This window comes from Columba livia, chromosome 8 (assembly GCF_036013475.1).
Source record: "Columba livia isolate bColLiv1 breed racing homer chromosome 8, bColLiv1.pat.W.v2, whole genome shotgun sequence".
Classification (NCBI taxonomy): domain Eukaryota; kingdom Metazoa; phylum Chordata; class Aves; order Columbiformes; family Columbidae; genus Columba; species Columba livia.
This window is the reverse complement of record NC_088609.1, coordinates 16,110,556-16,129,062: the sequence shown is the minus strand read 5'-3', so window position 1 is coordinate 16,129,062 and position 18,507 is coordinate 16,110,556. Positions and strand designations below refer to the sequence as shown.

The 18,507-nt window shown below is 48.4% G+C and overlaps 2 long non-coding RNA genes across 8 annotated transcripts in view; one reads left to right on the top strand and one right to left on the bottom strand.

Moving 5' to 3' along the window:
• LOC110362682 (uncharacterized) overlaps positions 1-14,607 on the bottom strand; it is a 143,808-nt gene extending 129,201 nt beyond the window's left edge. The window contains exons 1-3 of one of the 6 annotated variants that reach the window (XR_010474298.1): positions 14,482-14,607; positions 13,864-13,967; positions 8,540-8,888 (exon numbers count right to left, since the gene is read on the bottom strand). This is a non-coding gene — a long non-coding RNA (uncharacterized LOC110362682). Of the gene's footprint in view, positions 1-8,539; positions 9,341-10,246; positions 10,527-13,863; positions 14,068-14,481 lie in introns of those variants that run through there. The other 5 variants (XR_010474297.1, XR_010474299.1, XR_010474301.1 and 2 more) reach the window with 5 other exon arrangements.
• LOC110362697 (uncharacterized) lies at positions 10,563-16,144 on the top strand. Of its 2 annotated transcripts, none has more exons than XR_010474302.1 (3): positions 10,563-10,593; positions 11,994-12,246; positions 15,980-16,144. It is a non-coding gene; the product is annotated as an uncharacterized LOC110362697 (long non-coding RNA). The 2 variants fall into 2 exon arrangements; XR_010474303.1 differs by lacking the exon at positions 15,980-16,144 and adding an exon at positions 15,088-15,399.
• Positions 16,145-18,507: the final 2,363 nt, after the last annotated feature.

Sequence of the window (18,507 nt, the reverse complement as noted above, 5' to 3'; positions counted from 1 at the left end):
ACTCACTGGTGATTCAGAAAATCAAAAGCACAGGAGGGCCACATGAGCAATGTTACATCTAACCACAAACCACATCAGAGCCAGTCAACCAGCTCATATGGTAGGAGAAGCTACAGCTCTGAGCTTGCTTAAAAAAAAAGATACTTATAGGAATTAAAGCATTTTTAGGCATTGAAAGGACTGTCTGAACAGAAAAAGACTGAATCCATCAGACTGGCAAAGAAAAGCCTACAATGTTAGGCTCATGCGGAATTTCAGCTTGTTTTCCCTTATAGCAAGAATTTCATGGGATGAAAAACAACTTTCCAAGGTGGTCAATAGAAAGCTGTCAGCCAAATAAGCCGCTGCCTTCAGAGAGGAACACATCCAGACTTGCTCAGCATCATGTTTCAGAAATGTCAGAGCCTCAGTGCAGGACACTGGGTGTTGGAGGTTTTGACTCATCTTACTGTGTTAAAGTTTCACATCCATGGCTGGTTCTGACCCCATAATTTCACAGTGGTGTGAAACAAGTCTTGTCAGTTCTGGGTGTTACCCCAAGTTTAAGGGCAAGTCATACAACTTGTGTTCACATCGTTGGAAAGGCCTCACAAGGTCAGCTGGTGGGTGCAAATTCTCCCACCTCCAGCTCTTGATCTCACCTTAACTCTCCAAGAAGTATTTTCCCTTATCTTCTCCAAATGGAGGTCACCTCACATCTGGCAGAACAAGACTGGGCTTACAGCAAGTCATTGGGTGATCTCCTTGAGTTCTTTCCCAACATCTCCAACAAGCCTGTCACTGGGATGGGGCCAGGCCATAGGCACAACACGTCCCACCTGACTGCAACATGCACACTGCCAAGAATTTGCTTGTTGGGGAAAAACAGGCCAGAGGCAGCTGCACAACACTCTGCTATGGATCCAGCAGCCAAAAGATAAGAATGTTACAAAACAAGGCAAGTAGAGATGGGACCCCCAATCCAAAGACGGGAAACGAGTCATGAAGATACAAAGTAGAAGCCACATCTGTGAGCAGTAACTGCAAACACCAATCAATTATTGCAATCGCAGGCACTGTTGTTGTCAAATGTGTGCCTGATTACCATGGCACCAGCTTGCTCATACAGAAGTTACTGAAAAAATCTCCTCAGTTGGGAATAAGAAAATAATTCTCTGGCAGGGCACTGCATACTTACTTCCCCCCGCTTGGCTCTTCGCTGTGCTCTTAGCTGCCCCTATTTCCTCTCCATGTTCTGTCTTCCTCTCCTTCACAAGCTGGAAGCACATCCAGCTGAGTCACGGCAAACAAAACAGAGGCTAATGTGTCGGACAGAGACATGTTTTCAAAGAAGGAAGCTCAAAAGGACAGACAAATGCAAATCTGAAAAAGCAGGGGGCACTTGGTAAAAGGGTCTGATGCTTCTGAACTTCTCTGGCATTACGCCAATTCTGCTCAGCAAGAAATCCCAGCCTGCCCATCAGGCAGCCTTCCTGGGCACCCAGCAACTTCAGAGTGTCCTGCCCTACAACATCTACAAAACTGAAGCAGTTTCTATCTCTGCTGCCCTGAGAAGGCCTCGGACTGGCAGCTCCCAAAGAAGGCAGCTGTATTGCAGACTCTCACTGCTTTTGTGATGTCCTGCACAGATTCAGAGCTGAACAAGCCTCAGTTCATGCCTTTCTAGAGGCTGCATTAAGTACCAACTGGAGGTTTCCACTCCTCTGAGAGGCAACTTCTCCTGTCCCCGCTCACATACTTACAGCCGCAACCTGTTCCTTCCTCTAGTCATTTAGTAGGCTGTAGGATAAGGTGCCATTTTTCTTGCTCTTAGTTTTGGGTTCAGAAGGTGGTCTTGCACTTCCAGATAGCTCAAACAGTGTTAACAGTACATCTGTTTGTCTTGGGAATAAACCCAGAGCTTAGAGATTTAAAAGCCTGACTCACTACTACTCAGCCCCAAATATAATACATTGATACATAGAGCTTTGAAGTTATTTAAAAAAAAAAAAACAAACAACAAAACACAACTTTGTGACCAGGCTGCCAGAGGGCATGTGTGCCCATGCTGCCTGCACAGCATACGAAGTCCTGGACTGACAAAGCCCAGCTGCAAGGTGACCAGCTGAACCTGAACCATGTCTTCACAAGGCTCCATGCTCTGTTCCCAGCTGTGTCAGAAATGCAAGGGTTCACATCTTCTTTCCTAGGAAAGAAAAAGAATCCCCTTCCCATTCCCCACTCAAGCTGGCAAATGTGTCTGCTAGATTAAAAAATAGGTGCAACAGTGAAGAGCACGCAGAAGCAAGCAGTGGTATCTTTCCTGAAGTGTAAATTCTTGGGTTTCCTCAAGTGGTATTTCAGATCCTGTCCAATACCATGATTTAAACAATCAATTTAGAGACTATCTGTTCAAACTTCTTTCCGTAGATTGCCTTGCTAACTGGAATTAAAGAAAATGAGAATCCCAAGGGACATGTGGTCTGCTCCATACTTTACGAACACAAGTCCTGGAATAAACAACATTGAGCAATACCCTATTTGGGCAAAGAAATCTGTAGGCAGGATCTTCCAGAAAGTCCAATTTTCCTTCAAGAAAAGCGAGACAAATGTTATTTTAAAGGTAAGTGCAGGAGACAGAGATAGCTTTGCCGCATCACCCCCCTTTCCTCATTTACACCCTGTGCTGTGGCTCCGATGCCCCTGTGCAGTACCCCAGCTTCCTCCAGCTCCTCAGCCGGCCGCAGCCCACTCTGCTTCTGCCTGCTTTACCCTGGGCTCTGCTGGCTGGCGCAGCAAGGAGCAGAATGTGGGGCTGATACGCATCTTCAGAGACAGCGTCTGCACTCCTGGGAATTACAGAAACACCCACAGCTCTGACAAGGTCACGCTCCCAGACAGAGAGTGTCTCCAGCCACATCTTGATAAAGTCCTTCGACTCCGGGACTTCACGTACACGTCTGGTGTGACGCAGTACAAGGAGCACAACATGCAGCAGCTGTTTGCCCATAGCTGCACGTCCCGTTAGCCCCATTGTGCTCCCAGAGCTCCAGTGTCATACAGGCTGAGGCACAGCTGTGAGTGGTTCACAAGGCAGCTCCCCTCCAGCCACGGCTGCTCCTTGTATCCAGTAGCCCATGATCTGTTGTAAGGGGACACTGTCCCTTTGCATGTTGCCACTTCCTCTAACTTCTCCACACAGCCAGCACTAGGGGGATGTGCTGCTCCTCCATTACCACACCAAGGTAATTTCTGCCTTGCACAATCCTCATGCATTTTGCAGTTCAGGGGCTGAAGCTCAGGCTCAGCCGCAGAGCCCTCTGATTTGCCACATGTCAGAGACGTAAGATACCAGATGCACCATGCAGGGAGACTGCTTGTCCCTTGGAGTAGGCTCCCAAATCTCTACAGCTGGGTTGAGCACCCCGGGCAGGCTAAGGTGATGCTCCAGCCTGTGGGCTGATAGAGCTAGAACAAGGGATGAAGCAGGGTGGAGCAGAGAAGGAAGGGTCTACATAGATTCAGGGAGGTGGCAAGAGAGCAGAGCAGGAGGGAACAAGGTACTGCTCCTGCACCAGGCCAGGCTGCAGCGAGTTCAGCCTGTCCCAGGACCCCTTCAGGAAGCAAAGAGCAGGACCCTTCCTCAGGTGCAGGACCTCACCCCAGGGACAGCTGAGCTCTTTCCAGCAGGCTTGACGCCACTCTGCTCTTTCACAGTCCTCCCCTGCCCTCTAGTGGGTGTAGTGGAATCGTGCGAGAGGACAAGCACTGAAGAGCTGCTTCTTCCTCCACCTCCCCAGCAGACAGGTGTGCACGCTGCTCTGGTACTGACCAGCACTCTGTCTTGCAGAGGTAAAGCAAAGCAAGCTGCTTTGGCAGGGAAACACAGTTCTCTCGGGTGGGACACAGGTTCAACCAACACTTGAGGATTTGGGGAGTGTAGACACAAGTTGCTTTGCCAGCAGTGAGGGAAGAGGGAGTAGAGCTCCTTCTGACCACCTTGATCTCTCTTCCAATGAGCAAAAGCCTCTCTTCTATCATAAAGGAAAAAGAAAAGGCGCTTTCCTAGCAAGGGACAGACTTCACTGGGGTTGCAGGGGCTCCTTGTGGGGATCTCTGACTACAATGGCAAAGCATGTCCCACCAGAGCGCTGGGACTTGGTAGCATTAATGTGGCCTCAGGCTCCTGCAAGCCACCTCCTGGTCATGAACTATTCCACTCCGTGCTGCAGCATCAGTCTCTGATCCCCTCATTTGCTGCCACACTTCTGTGGGTGTAAGAGACTGCAGTTTATGAGTCTGTGCTCCATCTCTGCTGTTTATAAGCCAATAAAATTCATAAGCCACAGCTGCGACTGCTGCTTGTCAAACCCTACTTTATACAGACATCTAGCGGTCTGTGCTCAAACTCCACCAGTGTCACCACAGAGCAGCACCAGCACCATGATTTATTTGCATTGTCAAAGTAAAACCAAGGTGCCCCTGTGTCAAACACTGTGCACACACAGAATCAATCAACATACCCTAAAGAGCTGCCAATTAAATAAGGTCACTTAGGAAGCCCATGCCACAAATCAAATACTTCCAGTTCAATCCACTGCTCTGGCCATTTTTGAGAGGTCAGGTCTTGTGGTATGAGAAGTGAGCACACGACCTGTATGATACAAATCTGGTAAAACATCTGTGCATCTCTCCACACCAGAAAAGACAAGAGGCCAATGTCACAAAAACGTGTCTTGCCAATAGAAATCTTCCCGAATCCAAAATAAGAAGCACTAGAGGGCGATAGAAAATCCGGTGTTGCACTTAAGGGAGATTTCAGCAAACACAGCCCTCCTGGGTGGCACAATCAAAGAAGTCACTTACTAGTCCAGCACAGAGCCCTTGCCTCTGCTCTCCCAGGGCAGCTGCATCCTGCAGGGACTTTCTCAGAAGACCAGATCATGGGCTTGGAGCCTGACTGCTGTAATAAGTTTGGATTTCCCTCTGTGGCCCAGCATACTCGAAAGATCCCCGATACACAGCTTAATACTCATATCATAGGGAAACTGCAAGCTAAGAAAGGTCCAGCAGGTCATGTCCCAGGCATCAGCATGCTCAACCTTGCTCCTCACTTCTCCATCACCACCTCTGTGACTTCTAGCAATCATCCTCTGGTGGGATGGAGAGGCAGCACCAAATTTGCATGGAGTTAGGTGTCTTTGAACAGACTGAATGCCAAATGATGACAGACATTGCTTAAAAGTAATATAGACATAACTGTCAGATGCTTTGGAGTACCCAAAACAGGCAGTTTCAGCCTTAACTGATTTGTGTTTCTACCCCTCTACTTTGAGGTGAGGATAGCCTGTCTCCAGCCCCAGCACACCCTGAAAGTAGTAAATTCAGTCTTATTTCAGAGTCACACACAATGGTGGTGAGAGCAGATGGTGGTGACTGAGAGTTCACAATCAGACAGCTGCAGGTCACCATCTAGGTATCCAGGAGGGACAAGAAAAAACCTGAATGCCCACTATTTTGTCAAACAAAGCAGAAATCTCCCATGGAAAAAAGGCAAGAGAGTCACAATGTATCAGGACTGCCCTGGCAGCAGCATGTATGCTAGATACTGCACCCACGGACTGTCTTGGTTTTCTGAAGTTCTGATTTGAACAATCCCAAAATTGAGAGAAACAGCCTTGCCATCATTCCTGCAGGCCCTGCTCCTCCCAGTCTGGTCTGGACTTCCTCTGTCGGGCTCTTCCTAGGGCATCCTGGCCTTGCTCTGCACAGAAACACTGTGACTGTCCCACATGTGACAGTGCACTATGCACAGCCCTGCAGAGGAAAGGGTTGGAGCATAGAACAGAGCAGAAACCAGCCAGCCTCAAAGGGCAGCAAAGCACAAAGCAGGAAAGAGAAAAGCCACCCCCAGGAGGAATCCCCACCTGCTCTGTGCAAAGGTGACCCAGTTGAAGAGCTCAACTCTTTGATCTCCAGAGCACATTTGAATTTGAGGAGGTGGGGATGCCCCTGAAGCTGCTGCAAGCAGTATTTGAGTGGTGTCCCGCTACTTGTGAAGCTAAGGAGAGCTGCCGTTATCAACTGTAGTGAGGTTATCTCTTGGTTTCCTGGAGGGGTGACAGTGTGAGTCACTCAGCAGTAGGAGGGTGGTTTCTTTGTGTGCTTATTGGAGCAGCCAAAATGCGTGGGCAGGATAAAAACAATGCAGATATAAGTGATTATGGGGGCAGGTGGAATCACCCAGAGGACAGGATTTTTCCTAGTTATTTGGGTATGTGTAACACTCATCACATCAGCATGCAAAGCCAGCTGGTACCTCTTATCTCTCCTCCCCTGTGCCAGGGCTGATAAACACAGTGACTATGTCCCACAGTTTGGGGTCCTTTTGTCTGCTCCACGCCATGCTGCCTTGCCATCAGCACTTCTGCTCTGCCTCCACACATATTTATTGCCCTTTCTCTCTGTCTACCACCCAGCAGCCCCCTCCATACATTCCTCCACGGACTTCACCCAACACCAGACTTTCTCCTTTTGCAGCCTTCAGCCAAGGGCACTGGGGAGGTTTCTTATAACAGGTACTACTTTGGGAAGCAAGGGCACAGCAAGGTCTGGGCAGGCAGACAATGCCATCCAGATGAGCTGCCTGCTTGCTGGGAAGGCAGTATTCATTCTCTCGCACTCTCGACACTCACAGCAGAGGGACCAGCCTCACCTGGCACATGCCCTCCCATGGCACCACTTTGCTCACTCCTGGGCTGCACCCAGGACCTAAGGTATGACCCTTTTCTCTCCACATGTGGGAACTGTATCTCCTTCCAGTTACAGCTCTCCCAATCGCTCCCCCACACACTCACAGACAAGGGCCTCCTCATCAGCCCCTCCTCGCTCTGTGGCTGAGAGTTTCCCAAACGGTTGTCTCCAGAAAAAAAAAATCCTTCCCAGGACAGCCCAGTAGTTGCGACTGGTAAGCATGAACCTCTATGCTACCCAAGACACCAATGCACCTCTCATCCCACCCAGAACAAAATAATGCACGTAGTAATAAAGCCCAAGGCACACAAGAGGTAACAAGGGCTGTGCTCCATTGCACCAGCCACCCTCACCACTCCTCTGCACACTCACTGCCAACGCACCCAGCCAGAGCAGCAGCATTTTCACCAGAAGCAAAGCTCACAGAATTACCATTCTATATATAAACACACTGAGATCAGAAACATGATGTAAAACCTCAGAGGAAAAGGTATTGCAGGAATACTCTTGTCCTAACAACAGAGTTCCAGCTAGCACAAAGCTCTTTTATCTTTGGGGCTGATTTTGCAAAGGATTTGAAAAACCAACTCCCTTTACCAGACAGCATATGATAGTAAACAACCAACATGGTTTTCAGACAAATAATGAAATGAATGGCCTCTGGATAGCTGGAAAATAGGAAATATATGGAAATATATATGTTGTCCCAAACCTGGTGGCAAACATGCATCCCTTGGCAAAAGGCTAAATGGGTAACCCTGGACAGTTGCAATGCTTTTACCTAAGCAGGGTGTTAACAGCAGGACAAAAGGGCTTTGAAAAAAGACATGTTATTTCTCCCACTTAATTAAAAGCAGCTCACTTCATACATGAAAAACAACTCTGAGACAAAACCCTCTGGTTAGCACCATCTCAGAAGCAGCATAAATCACTTCAGCATGGATGAGAACATGAGGTATTACAGGACAGACAGAACACTGCAAGGAAGGAGGTATGAACCTTCCTCACTCCAAACCTCTCAAAAACCTTCCAAGGGACTCAGAGAGGGAGGACTTCCACCTTCCAGCCACACTCAACAGCCCCGGACAAGTGCAGTTTACACAGGTGCTACAGCAGGAGGGCCTCACTCTATGCAAAGGTTTGTCCCTGCAGGAAGATGCTCAGCCTTTGACATTCAAACAAATCAGGGTCAAGAACATGAGAGTTACAGACAAAATGAAAATAAGCAATGCACTGCAGAGAGGAGAAGTCTAGAACTACACTCAGCCAAGGCACAATAGGGTGAGTTAAAAGGCCCCTTTATACAGGAGCTGCTGCCAGCTAACTCTGGAGAACCAGTATATACCCGTTTCTTCTGACACACACTGTTCCTCCATTTTCTGTGCAGGCTGTGAGCGCCCAGAGAAGTCCTGGGTTAGAGTGAACGGCCCCACTGCTGCCTAGACCCTGGGTCAGCACTGGTCTACAAGGGATCCAGGAGTGCCGAGTGGGTAGAGCTGCTCTCCCTCCACCAAGATATGGAACTAGTGTGGTGGTGGTGGAAGAAAATGAGTTATTTTCTTTTATGTCTAATGGAAATACCTACTTGACAGTACCTTATCTCATCAGATCAGCTTTCAGAACAAAAACATTTGTACTACACTGCTTTTGATCAAACAGTGCCTGAGAAGAATTTCGGATGAACTGCCTAGAGACATTCCCCAACACTGCTCCTGGACTCAAACCCACACCAGGCAAAGCACCCAACCCAGCCCTGGGGCAGGAACCCACCACACACCATAATGCTGCAGAGTCCTCCCTCCCTTACCTCACACAGCAGCGTCCACAGCCAGCTCCATCCAGTGCCTGCAGTTGCTCCGCTCCAGTCCAGCATATCCCAGTCTGCACCAGCGTGTTTACAGCAGGAGAGCTGGGAACGCTCTGGCGGAGGTGCCTCTGTCAGGGGACAGCCTTGCACATGCCTATTCAGTCACTTCAGCTCTCGTGTCAGGCTGAGGGAGAGCCAGTGCTCAGAGGTTCATGAAGGGAGCACAGATCTGGTCAGGTAAAATTATCAAGACGGATTTCACAGGTGGTTTCCTTTCTTGTAAACACCATTTGATCCCTGTGCAGCTGCTGGTTAGCGGAGTCTCACTCTCTCCTTTGACTGTATTTTCCTGTGTGAAAAACACAGGCAGGATTTAAGGTTCATGTTCCGGTTTATGACCGCAAAAAGAATATTTTCATGACTGCCGGCCTGAAAGCTTCAGAGGCCCCCGCTCCCGAGGGGCAACGCGAGGAGGCCTGCAGATAGGGTGACACGGAGCTGCACATTAGCCAAGGTCACAGAGGCACAGCTTTCACTGTTTTTACAGCTGCGCAGTGTGTACAAGACTTGAGATTTTAAGAGTCAAGGTGCACAAATCCCTCTGCTGTCCTGGTATTGGTGACATAGGACAGAACCAGAATAATCCTTGTTGAATAGGATTTTGCTGCTTTTGGAGTTTGCCAAGCCTCTGTATCAGCAGCTGTCCCCCCCAAAAAAAAACAGAGATGTAGTTCTGAGCAGTTACACTAAGGATACAATAACCACACAGCACTGCACCAGCTCCCAGGTCAAACAAAAAGCCCCTAAGCCTCTGACCACTCTCTAGCACTACTCAGTAACAGGTATCTAGTGGATTTTTAAGGACCCAAGCTCCCCTTTTTGAAGCACTTTCTCAGCTATGAGGGATTAATTGGCACAAAGCCAGGCCACTTTCGAACACACACAGCAAAACCCAAGTCAGTGGTAATACTCTAAGCCTAGATAGGAACATTAAGCTACAGAATTCAAAGCATGCAGGTAGAAGATCACACAACCTTACCTCCCAGCCAGCACAGCACAACTAAACTAGGCCCCACCCACCTTTACCTGCTTTAAGTAATTTGCCAATTAGGCCAAATAAGCTTTGGCTGAACCTTGTTCTCCACACAGGTGTGAGGGTGACTGAAATCAGAATTCCTCAGGTTCATCACCCCTCCCTGTGAGAAACAGGTGTTTTATTTTTCACCCAGATTAAGCTATTTTTTCACCAGTGGATCTCGGGACTTTGTCCAGTGAAGGAAAAAGCATTCTGTATTTATCCTCAAGAATGGTAATTATAAGCCAGAATTGTATTTCTTCTCAGCAATTCCTTAAACACTATGGTTTAAATAGCAATCTCACTCCAAGGTAGATACTACAGAAATTGACTAAGAGGTAGGAGGAATGAAAGTCACCCCCCACTGCCTTTGGTCTCTGCTCCTCTGCCTGTCCCAGCTCAAAGACTTTTCTGCTACATGCCACAGGTAAGGCAGAGGGAGTTGCTTGCCCAAGGACAATCTTAAAGGGTCGACAGGGCCACTCCGTCCCAGAAAGCAGTTTTGTTTCGTACCAGAGGGTTGCAACTCTTGAGCTGGGGTTTGCACTGACAAATGATTCAGTGTCAGTTACACACCCAGGTATAGGTCACTTCCCAGGACCCCTCTAGTTCTCTGTTCTGCTCTTACTTACTGTGCCCGCATTTTCAGAAGGGGAATTTGGTCAGTCACATCAGTGATCAGAGGCCCCCTATGGAAAGTAAACTGCTTTTAGATATCTTTTCGTTGTCCCTTTAGAAACAATCCAGAACATTTAAGGACTGCAAACCAGGGTTCAGATTAAAAGCACTGGCAAACCAAGTCTGCAGACAATAAAGCAGTTCCAGACAACACGTGTGAGCCTTTCGAACTATGGAGAGAGCTTCAGCTCTTGTCTGTTGACTGGGCTGCGACTGGACTCTGCTAAGTTTCCCGATATTCTCTCAAGTGTGATGTCATTAGTTCTTTAGCCATTGTTACACCTACTGTCACATGTCACTGGTATGTACCCAGTCTCTGTAATTTCCCTCTCTTCCAAGGATTCAAAGTTAGCACACATCTTCTCACACAGCTTGTTCAGATGTTTAGACATGAGTCCCTAGGCCAAGTGAGAAATCAACAAACAACTTCTTATTATCAACAGGATTGTTCTCCTCTCACTGCTTTCCACTTCTCAGAGCAAGTCCTGCTTACCCAAATAATAGTCTTCTCCAAGCCTATGATCGTTTTGTTACAAATGCTTGGCTTAATTCAGGACATTTTTTTGGTATTCTTAGCAATTAAGACAGCAGTGACCCATCTCTTGGTAAGGACATTTCAGTTAAACAGGTTATCAATGGCAGAGGAAGAGCAATGAAAAGCTGCAAACTATATCCAGCGAAGAGGTATTGTAGGATGCCCCTTCTGTGCACTCAGACCCTTTGCTTTCACATCAATACTGAGCACTTTGCTGATGAGCCAACCTAAAACTTTCAATTTGATACACTTCATAATACAGTCAGCCCACACTGGTCCCAAGAGACCTATGTGGCAAATCTTCAGAAGAACTGGGAAAGCTCCAGTCCTAAAGAGGTTTAATAACACCATGTATGTCTAAAGCTCTGCAGGGCTGCAGCTGGAACTAACATCATTGTGTCTAGCTGGCAAACAGTCTCAATAATGCAGTACTGGCAATAGCCATCCTAACTTCTTTGGACTCAGATGCTTATTTGGATCTTAATCTACTTTTGAGTGTCCTGATGATTTTACTTTTAAGATTAGTCTGAACTGAGCTTCCCATTTAACATTCTCAAAGCAATCCAGGTCTGTTTTTGCCAAAACCCACTTTGATATGGTCACATTTGGTATCTGCATCCAGAAGTCACAGATTAACAAGTCTGCAAATTTGCATGTGTAAAGCAGGGTGTTCATTTAAATTGCACTTTTTAAACCTCCCTGCTCTAGTCTTCAAGGCCTCCATCTCGTTCATCACAGCAGTTCATAAGCTGTCCTGACTTCAGCTCATTCCTTGTAGAGCGTTTCCTGAGAGTGCTCATCCAGCCGTGGCTGGGAGATGCAGGATGCACAGCAAAGCAGACTGTCTCTCAGGCTACAGGTGTGACATCCCTGCTCCCCCTCACCAAAGCCCCTCCAAGGATCCTGAGACCCCATCAGAAAATTAAGATGGTGACAGTTATTTGGAGCAGCAGTGGATCAAGACTGCCATCAGAAGCGTGCAAAACCCTGCTGGCTGTCCTGTCCCTGTCCCGGGTAACCTCTGCTTCCTGCCCAAGATAGCCTGATTTCCTGTAGCTGTGTTTACACACAAAAAAAAAAAAGAGGAAACATTTTCTGTTTGTATCTGCTGTTCTAATAAGTCCTGAGCTGTTTATCATGACCGCCACTATTACGCTTCTTTCCAGGTGGCAGAGAGGTGTCACAGGGGACAGCCTGCTGTGAGCACCTACGGGTGGAACAAGCCTGTCACCCTAAAGGTGTCTGGAATGGGGAGGAGCTGTTCAGCCCCTCCTGCACATCCTCTCCTCCTCTCTGGCTGCACAAGGAGAATTTCCCTGCATGACATTACCACCCTGAGTGCAGACACACTGAACAGAGGAAGGACAATTCTAGCTCGGAGCTGAGGCAGGACCTGGCGTCAAGCCATAGGATGAGAAGGTGGGAAGAGCTCTCTGGAGAGCCCCTGTCCCGGCCCCTGCAGCAGGCAGGGCTAACCAGTAGGGCAGGGTGCTGGCATATATCAGTCCACCCTGTAGTTCTCAGTCCCCTGGTTCCTGGCCCGCATGGAACCAGGCTCTCTTTCTAGAGGGTGCCCTGAGCCCAGGGCTCTCCAGGGGAAGCTGCAAGTTTTGTAGAGAACACATGCTCAAGCTGTAGCCACAAGCCATCACCTCTGTCTCCCAGTCACAGGGCAAACCTCATTTCTGGGATAAACCCATGGCAAGCCTGCCAGACAGACACACACGCACACACACAAGTGCTATCCCTGCTCAGTCCTCCAGGGATGCACGATCTACTCAAGCCTAAAACCAGCAATATTGGGGAAGAAGGTCTCCTCAAAGCTTAGATCACGAGCACTTCCTGCCCTTGCTAACACCGAGCATCACGGAAAAGCTTAAGCATCCTCTCCCACCCAGGAGGGAGGGCAGCGCAGGCAGCCACCATAGCCCTGAAGGAGACACAGGACCTCTCCAGAGCAGGCAATATGCCAGCCTGCAGCAGCATGGGGGGAGCCCAGGCCATGGGTGCTAGGTAGGAACCACCCCGAGCATCCACCTGGTCAACTGGAATGGGCGCTACTGTGGGACCGGGTGTGCACCTTGCTCAACAATGGTGAGTAAGGAGTTTCCCAAAGGTCCTCAGCTCAGCACAGGCCACGGTGCCAAAGCACTCAGGCTGGGGAAGACTCTGCCACCCTTTGTGGAAAGAAGGGCCTTATCTCCCTCCAAGCCCTCACCACCACCAGATGTGATTCACCCATCCCAGCAGAGAAGTCATTTTCAGAATGCAAATACTTATGAATCACCTGTGAGTCTGGCTGTTTTGGAAGTATCACACTACTCTCTCACAAGGCCACACTGCCCTGGCAGTTGAGGCTGTGAATGTCACAGACCATGTGCCCTCCTGGCAGCATCATATAACAGACCCAAGGAACACAGGCAGGAGACAGGGACAGTGGCTTAACTGAGTATTAGTGGTGCATGGTGCTGAAGCCGGGAGCTGCCTTGCCTACAGCTGGGACTTCTTATTGAGCTTTTCTTGTGCCATCAAATATGTTTTTTCATGTGGCTAGAAGACCTGTGGCTTCTTTCAGCATGGAGACCCTGCCAATGTCCGTCCAAACGCTGATCCTGCCCACAAGACCCTGGCCCCAGCCCGCTGTTTCAGCTTCCTCCTTTACTGCAGGGTTAGTGTGACCACATCTTTCCTCTTCTCTTCTCCCCTTCAGCTAAAAATGTCCCTGTAACCATGCCCTCACTCACAAACTGCACACTGAGAGTCAATTCAGACCGGTATCTCCAGGATACCAGGCTCTGAGACAAAGGAGATTATATCTGATTCCCTTATGAAGTGAAAGGATGAGCTCTCTTGCTCATCCAAGCAGAGTCTGAGGGGCCTCAATGCAGTTCCTCCCTTCTGTGTTGTCAGCCCCCATACCTGCTCTTAGCCAATTCCCACCTCCAGGCAATGAGTTCAGGGCATTTCCCACTCCCCAGCACCTGCCGTGGCACCATGTGTCCTGCCCTCCCTCCCAAACGTCTCCTGGCTGCTCACCCAAGTCACTTCTCCTCCAGGTCCTGAAATCTTGCAAACACAGCCAATGCAGTGCTCATGTTCCTCAGCTTCCAGGTCCCACCTCATGCCGGCAAAGCAGAGTTCTGTGCCAAAAGAGAAAGATGCTATTATCTTGCTTGCAAAAGTATATGAAGTATTTTTACAGACCACCTCTTCCATCCTTCCAACACGGGAACGTAGCCACCTCTGGGTGAGACAAACAACCCAAACAGCATTAGCTACTCTGCCTCCTATTGTCTTCATCAGCGGTGCTGCTTTTGGGGCATTTGTAACTTTCCACATGCTTCCTGTCCCAGTGCAAGGGGGCCTGGACTGGACTAGCAGGAGACTCTCCCAGACACAAGCCTCTGTTCCTCGCTGCTGCTTGCAGCCTGTCCTGCACCCTGCAGCTTCACCCGCTATTGTCCCAGGCTTTTGGAGAAAACATAAGCTCCTCACACCATCATTTTCTCCCCCTCCACCACCAGTCACGTACCCTCTTCTGCCTGGGCACAGAGCCATGTGCCGTACAAGCTGCATGGAGGGAAACTGCCTTAAGAGATGTATCGGCTTCAGGCACAGTGGTAGATGGAAGATAATTCTGTTTTGGACACTCACCCACATGCATACATGCACAATTGGCTGCCACCTGCCAGTGTTCATAATTTTAGCTATTTTTTGCCTACCACAGGCACTACATCTCTAGTCAAGCTCATATTCCCCTCACCCTTAGCAATACCAGCTACTCATTCCGATGTCTTAATATAAAGTGAGTAACTCCCTTGGAGGCAAGTTTAAAATAGAGTACATCCTAGACTTGAGTTCATGCATGCATTAGCAACAGTAAAGGAAAAACAAAAAAAGGACAACATGAAAAACATGAGTCATCACAGATTGCTGAGAGGACCGTGGAAACACTGGTTGTGAACACACACCTCTGCTTCACAATGCCACCGTACATCAAAGTGCACTAAATGCTGACAAGAAACATATAAATCATCAACCCAGGTAACAATAAGAATCATACATCACCTGGAAAGGCATCAGAAAAATGCAACCACAAATAAAGAGCAAAGAACAATACAACACAGAATGCAAACCACAGCTACAGATTTCAGCTGCCAGTAAAAGCTGTGTGGGAAAACACTGCTTCGGGATCACACATTTGTTGCTCTGGGTTAAAAAGGAGTAACTACTCCTGACACCAATGTTTTTTAATTTCAGAGGAGAAACTGTGAGGAAGAAGGCCCAGCAGTAAATAAAGCACAAGTGAACTGCTCTCTCATGCTTTTATAGCCACAGTCTCAAACTCCTGCATGTCCCTGATGTGAAAGAGCTTTGTCTCAGGACACGTGACACAGCATTCCCAGGACATCGAGCCAGAAAAAGGGGCACTTTCTAGGGGGGCTCCATAAGGCAGCATCCCACTGCACACCTCACACAGCTGCTGTAGCCTCTGGCATGTGGGCCATGGGCATGCAGCATGCAGGCACCATGGCTCTGTGCTGAGGGGCTCGACACCATTCTGGGGCAAGACGGTAAGACACCACAGAGTTATTTGCTCACTTGTCAGGGAGGCAGCAGGTCTGAAGCCCCTGCGTCCTTGTGGGGGATGGACCTCACCTACTCCTTGCTGGCTGCTCTCCACTATTAGACTAGATTTCTATAGATCCACTCCTTAAATTCCCCATAAAGCTTCATGTCATGGACTTACTGTGTTCACCATTTCTTATGTGCTTTTAGGAGAAGGTCAGGTGGGAACTTGTCCCATCTTCAGGGAGGTACTGAGCCTGCCTAGGGAAAGGGCCCCGAGATTTTTGTGAGGAGGGCAGGGAAAGAAGCCCCAGGGGGAGCTGGGTGTCAGCCTATGACACAGGGACAAGCCTTAGGGGTGACAGAGACCTCACTGGGGCAGCAGGGGTGCACTGGTGGCCACAGGAAAGGTCCCAGCTGCGAAAACTTAGTGGCCATGGGGAAGCACTGTGGGGAAACCTTTTTTATGTCTCTTGTTCTCTCTCCTTGCACTGAGTTCTCTCTTACTAAAAAGAGTTTCTACTCAGGCTTTTCTTTCCAGCTGCTAGCTGTGTGTTCACACCCGCAATTTCATTCTTAACAGACCTCGGACGACTGACCCATCCTCAACGTGCACACAAAGACTCGGTTCAGCCTGACCCCAGCAGCTCAGTCAGAAACACAAAACTAGCAGAAGTTCTCCACACAAGTCCTCCACGCCTTCTGGTTTAAGCTTAATATTAGTGAACTGGCTGCCATTAGAAATAAAAGTATTATGTCATCATTATGATATTATTCTGTTTACTTCCAAGTGTATACTGAAAACACTTCAAGTGTCCTGCCTAAATTGCTGTCAGATTTAACTGCTCTGTGGGGAACTGCAATTTATATTATGTCTGGGTTTGCTCATTTAAGGACTTGGAGGGGGGGATGGGGGAGAGGAAGCTGGGAATGAAGGCCTGAGGTTGAGCCCAGGAAATAAGGAGAGGGAGGGCAAGTGTTGTTTTGTCCTAGTTTCTCACTATCCAAATCCCTTTCACTTAACAATAATTTCCTCAAAGCAAGTCTGTTTCACCTGTTACAGCAATCGGTAACTGATATCCCTGTCTTTATCTCAACCATGAGCCTTTACATCTTGTTTTCTCTCCCATTCTGTTAAGGAGGGGGAACAAGAGAGCAGCTGGGTGGCCATTGGGCTGCTGGCCTGAGTCAACCCACCACAAGTACTATTATTTGAATCTGAAGCATTCAGGGATGTGTGGAGTATTCATCCACCAAATTTAAAATGTGTCACTTCTGTTGCATATTCCAGGTGAGAGTCTGAGTGCTTTGAATGTGGCCCTGCTCCCCGCCCAGGGAAGCCATCTGCTGGCCCTGTTCAGCACATGGAGACGCTGAGAGGGCCAAAAAAGAGCAGCATTTCCATCTGCATCTCCAGTGGAGATGCATTTGCCATGCTGACAGGACCTTTGGAGAGCAGGGCCCCATGCAGCGGTGTGGGGAAGGAGGGATTCCCAACAGACATGCTGCCCCAGCAGCACCCTGCAAGGCTGGGGGTTCCTGGAAGCCAGCACGAGGCTGCACCACATACCTGCTCCCTTTTACACTCAGCAAGAGAACACCAGTGTACTCAGGTTCTCATTTCTGTGTTCAACAAGCTCTTCAAGGCCACAGGAAATAGCACTTATAAAAAGTAGGGTTATGGGGGGCAGCATCTTTTTTTTTTTCTTCTCACAGAGGAAATCAGAAGTAAAGAATGAGAAAAGCAAAAGCGGTTAATGAAAGACTGACTTTCCAAACCAATTATGTGAAGCATGCTTCTAACAGGCAAGTAATTGGTTCTGCAAGAGGTTTTCACACCCTAAGAGCAAAAGCAAAGTGTTCAGCAGTGGTACCCAACTTAAAAAGAAAACACTAGAAAACAGTCGCAAAAAAAATGAAGAGCAATTTGGTCACAAGCAAAAGGTCAGCCTAACCAAGAAGGCTGTACAAAGAAGCAACACCTGCTGTCTGAGTGACATTCATGGAAAGTCAGTGATTAAAGGCAGTAAACATTCGTTTATTTTCTCCAAGCTGTATCCCTTGTTCATATAACCTTATTCTCTCTCTCCAGAGACTCAGTATGCTGATGTGACCTAGCTCTGGGTTGCTGCAGAGGGGAGGCTCACCACTGTCACCATTTCCTTACGTACTTTTGGTGCTAGTCATAACCCCAATGTGAGCACTGCAGAGAAATCAGCAAGCTTTTCTTCATAGTGTCCTAAAAAGTCAGATGCCAAGCATGATTTACAGGCAATGAGCTGAAATGCAGCGAAATGAAAGCACTGCTGCCAAGTGCCAATTTTAGCTTTTGTTTGGTTGGTTTGGTTGTGTGGTTAGTTTGTTTTGTTTTGTCCAAATAATTCAGTGCTTGTATGGCTTTTGGTGTGCTCTGCATTCAGCCCCAAACACCAGTCTTGAGCATGACAGTCTTGAAGCCTGCTGGTGTGTCCCAATGCTCTCTTATTTCATCCCCTCAGTGTATATTCCAGCTTCCTCCAAACAACAGGGCTGGATTTTTGTTTACTTGTGTAATTTGTCTCCATGAAGACAAAAGCCCAATGCACAGCACTAGTACTTCTCCTTCAGTACAGCGTATTTGATACAGCCGGGTCTGAAACATCTTTATTCTGTGCCTGGGAGGGCACTAGATACAGTGATTACATGGATGCATGAACTGACAGATGCATCACACTATGCCTTGCCACTGAACTCCCCTCTGTGCAGAATAAAATACACATGGTGACAAAATAAACAGTTCAAGGGCAGGGAGGCAGTACCTAGGTGTGGTTCGAGCTGGATCAAGAAATTGCCATCCTCTTCTCGCCTGAGTCACACCCTCCAGCCCCGCAAGCAGGGTCTCCACAGGATGCAAGTGGGGAGTTCTGAGCAAACCTTCCAAACGGTCATTCCCTGCCCTCGCTGCAAAGTCACACACCAGGCTGGCAAAGGAGCCCTCGCAAAGATCCTCACTCGAGCCCTGGGGAGATCAGATAAACAAGATCCTCACTCAAGTCCTGGAGATCAGATAAACAAGCAAGTGCAGCTGCAAGTGCCGAGGCAGAAACGCCCCTTCACCCCCAAACTTCAAAG